General features: G+C 36.9%; 1 non-coding gene across 1 annotated transcript; it reads left to right on the top strand.

The window, feature by feature from the left end:
• The first annotated feature begins 4,011 nt into the window (after positions 1-4,011).
• Positions 4,012-4,118, top strand: LOC111881516 (small nucleolar RNA R71). Its single transcript, XR_002846845.1, has one exon. It is a non-coding gene; the product is annotated as a small nucleolar RNA R71 (small nucleolar RNA).
• Positions 4,119-4,451: the final 333 nt, after the last annotated feature.

The raw sequence follows: 4,451 nt of genomic DNA, 5'->3' as shown, positions 1-4,451 counted from the left end.
GTTGACCGGATAATCTTTTGAGAATTGATCAATAAAGGGTAAGGGAAAATGGTATTTGCATGTAGCATCATTTAGCTTATGATAATCGATGCACACATGCCAACCGGTTACCATTCTTGTTGGAATAAGGGGCTGTTTGTTTACCTCTTAATTGAAAATTTAAGAGGCTATCTCTTAAAAATTCAGATATACCATGTTTGGTAGCCTCTTATAAAAAAACCTCTTAACTAAAAAGTTACCTGTTAAAAATTCAAATATATACCCATATCTGAGAAAGAAAGAAAGACCTATGTACCCCTGATAAAACACTCCTCCTCCTTTCTTTCTCATACATATGCCTCCTCTTTTCCTTGAAATTCCTCATCCTTCCCCCTCTCCATACAGATCGCTGCCTCTTTCTTCCCCTCGCGCTCCGACCACCTTCTCCGGTGGCTGCTCCTTCCATGTTGTCATCTTTGATTAAGGCAAAAAAGGTACGTGATTTTTCTCCTGTTGCTCATCAAACCACACCTCCGGCCACTTGCTTTCCTCCGCCAGGGCCGCCACTCCAATACCTTCCTCCACCATCGCTGCCGATAAGATTTTTGCTCCCCTTTGAAATCAATTTCCATCACACAACACATCTCTGGTGCCATCGTCGCAAATCACAGCTCCAGTTGCAGGTAAAAAATTTCCCCTTGATAATCAACGCTGACCTTCAATTGTCCTTTTTCCCCATAAAAATCAATTCTCAGTAATACATCGATTTGTACTTCGTTTTTTGCCCCATAACTCGATTATCAGTTCATCCGATTTTGATTTATTTATTCCATGGAGTTAATATGCCATTTGATATTGATCCCTGGTTTTGATTTTCTTTGTATTCATTGTTCAGTCCAGTCATTTTCTGCCACGATTTTTGGCCTCGTTTTGATCGATAATCCTTGAAAAATCGATCCTTTCTAATCTGAAAGTTTATCAATCTTTCATAGGCATGTCTTTATTTTATTTTTTGAAAATTGATTCAAGTTTGAGCCATATTCTGTACTCTGTTACAATCAATTTTATAATTGATTCAAGTTTGAAAATTCGATCCTTTCAAATCTTTTTAGGAAAACTTTTGGAGTGTTGAATTATGCTTCATAGGTTCTTACAATTATTTAAGAACATGACATGATGCATTTTCTTGCAATCAGTTTTGTGTGACAAGTCTATGATGTTGATGGACATGGGGATCAATTATAAGATAGAGTATAAGGGTATGATATTGAATTATGGAGAAATAAATGAAAAGTCTAGACTTTTATTCAATAATCGAAGTGAAATTCTTTTGCTTTGTGTTTGGATGTGTGTATCATTAAATAATATTATAATCATTAGTAATAAAAAGTACAACATGAGGTAATGGTTGGATGTGCGTTAGAAATGAACAATTATGATGTTGAATCTTAAGTTAGAAATAAACAATTACGATATTGAATCTTAATTCCAATCACTACTTGTTAGGTTAGAGATGAAGTCAATTATTTTATTAACAGAAATATTGAATTTAGCAAAAAATAATATAGAAGGGTAAAATGGTCATTTTTATAATTCAGAACATTAATTCAGAGGTTCCAACCAAACAGTTTGTAAAAAAATCAGACCCTCTTAGAAATTCAGACCTCTTAAAAATTCAGATCCTACCAAACAGCCCCTAAGCTCTTTTTTTTAATTGGTGACTACCGTCATTCCTCCTTTCTTGGGTACCACATGTACCAGACTCATCCATTGGCTATCGGATATGGAATATATGATACTGACATCCAAAAGTTTTAACACCTCCTTCTTCACCACCTCTTACATGTTCGGATTTAGTCTTCTTTGGTGTTGCACCACTGGTTTAGCCCCTTCTTCTAAGTTGATTTTATGCGAACAATAGGCGGGACTAATTCCTTTGATGTTGGTAATCTTCCATGCAATGGCACTTTGTCTTTTCTTGAGTACTTCCACTAGACTTTCTTTTTCATGTTTTGCAAGATCAAATTCTATGATTAATGGTTTTTGTTCTCATTCTTCCAAAAATGCATACTCTAGATGTTCGTGGGTAAAGCCTTGAGCTCGATTTTCGTTGTTTCGTCAGTCACCACAATGTAGGCATCCTACCACGTTGTGGTGTCACATTTTAATTCATTTGATCTTGGAAAATTGGAACACCACATTTTGGTGTCAGTTTCACATCGTGGTGTTTCTTCAAGTCCTTTTATCATTTCGTTGTACTCGCTCTCTTCCAGAAGCTTCTCTAATTCTTGTATGTCAAGTTCGGCATCAAAATCTCCTTCTTTTAGCACCATATAGCCTTCAGGTTCCTTCTATTTCCATCCTCCAAGCTCTTTCTCAAGTAATTCATTAAACACATCATCTAAAAAGGCTTTGTCGTCACTTATCCTTGAATGTTGAATTGCTCGATTTACTCCAAAAGTGACTGCTTCTTCTCCAACTCAAAGAGTTAGCTTGGATTCTCTTACATCAACTAAAGCTTAGACAGTACTTAAAAATGGCCTTCCAAGAATAATTGGGACTTGTTTGTCTTCCTCCATGCTTAATACAATAAAATCTACGGGAAAAACAAACTTGTCAACTTTTACTAGTAAGTCTTCGCATATACCTCTTGGAAAGGTCATACTCTTGTTGGCTAAATGGATGACATTGTGAATCGGTCTAGGTTTGGGAAGATCAATCTTCTTGAATAATGAATAGTGCATTAGATCCAAACTTGCTCCCAAGTCGGCTAGAGCATGGCTTGTAGCTAGATTTCCAAATTGGAATGGTAGTTTCAAGCTTCCTGGATCACCCATTTCCTTTGGTAGCATATTCAACATTGCAGATAAGCAGGTTTCATTTAGCACCACATTTGACAATCCCTCCATCCTCTTCCTGTTAGTTAGGTGGTTTTTGAGAAAAATTGCAAATTTTGGCATTTGAGCTAAAGCTTCAATGAAAGGAATATTAATTTCAAGGGACCTTATGTGATCTAAGAACTGCAGGTAGTCTTCAACATTATTTTCATAGATTGCTCTACTTGGGAAGGGAGGTGGTGGGCGGTATAGCTTAACGGGTACAACACTTTTCTTTTCAGATTTATGTCATGTCGTGGTATCGTCACCACGTTGTGGGGACTGTTTAGTATCTTTTCTTTGACTTTCTTCTCAACTTTCCAGCTCAACATCTGGGTTCTTTCTGTTCATGTGAGTCAGATGCATAACAGTTTTACCACTTTTAGTTGTTATGGCTTTGATTTGAACTCCTCTTGGATTTTGTTCCGTATTTCCTGGAAGTCCTCCCGGTAATCTTTCATTGAATTGTTTAGCTAGATGCCCGGGTTGTTTTTCAATATTGATGATTGAATCTTGTTGATTTCTTAGTAAAACTTGCTGATCTTTCATTAAAACTTGTTGTTCTCGAATTGCTACTTCAGTTTCCTAGTGCCTTTTTTTAGATGCGGCTGCAAAACGGGTAAGCATTGTCTCGAAATTAGATTCCTTTTCAGGAGGTGGTTCCACTTTTTGATAAAAGCCTCTTCCTTTTGGTTCATACTTTTCTTACTTGACCCTCTTGTACTCATAAAAAATAAACCACTTCTTCTTGGGTTTTCTCCAATCTTCATCATAATGATCACCGCTCGAGTAGAAGGCTTGAACCTTTCGGTTTCCATTTTCATCAAGATCATAGTCTTTAGTCAAATGTGGCCCGTTGCAGTTTTCACACCCAACTCTTCTAGAAAATATTGTTTGATCCATCTTAGTCATCGTTCTGTCCATATTTTGCAACATTGCTAAAACCGCCGACATGTCTTCTGAAGCTGAATTTGTCGATCCCCTTGTTACATCATTTCGCGGGTTATGGTACTCTCTATAATGTTTAGAAAATTCTTCAATGAGCTCCTTGATTTCATCGAGATTTTTCTTTGTTAAGGGTCCTTGAGAGTCAAGGAGTTGCCTTGTAGTGACATTCACCCCATCGTAAAAGATCGAAAATTCTTGTTTCACATTTAGGTTGTTTTGGGGGAAATTTCAAAGTAGACCCTTGTAGCGCTCCCATGCTTCAAATAGTGACTCCCTGATTTTTTTTTCAAAATTAGCAATGGCTTTTTTGAGCTTAGCCACCTTGGATGGTGGGAAAAATTGTTCCAAAAATTCCTCACGCATTTTTGACCATGTAGTGATCGCGCCTGGTGGAAGTGTCTTTAGCCAATCCTTTGCAGCTCCCTTGAAAGTGACCGGAAGCATTTGTAACAACATCGTTTCTCGTGGAACATTTGAAATGTAATACTATTTGGGATAATAATAGCCTTGGAAATTCTGATAATTGTGGTTTCACTTTCAGATTAAATTGTTTGGGTGGTACTCCCAATCTTTAATCGGATAAGACTCAGAATTAAGAGCAAGAATAGAAAATATGGTTGTTATGAATTTCTTGATTGTTGTTGTACC

This window comes from Lactuca sativa, chromosome 3, assembly GCF_002870075.4.
Source record: "Lactuca sativa cultivar Salinas chromosome 3, Lsat_Salinas_v11, whole genome shotgun sequence".
Taxonomy (NCBI): domain Eukaryota; kingdom Viridiplantae; phylum Streptophyta; class Magnoliopsida; order Asterales; family Asteraceae; genus Lactuca; species Lactuca sativa.
This window is presented reverse-complemented; position numbering and strand designations above follow the sequence as displayed.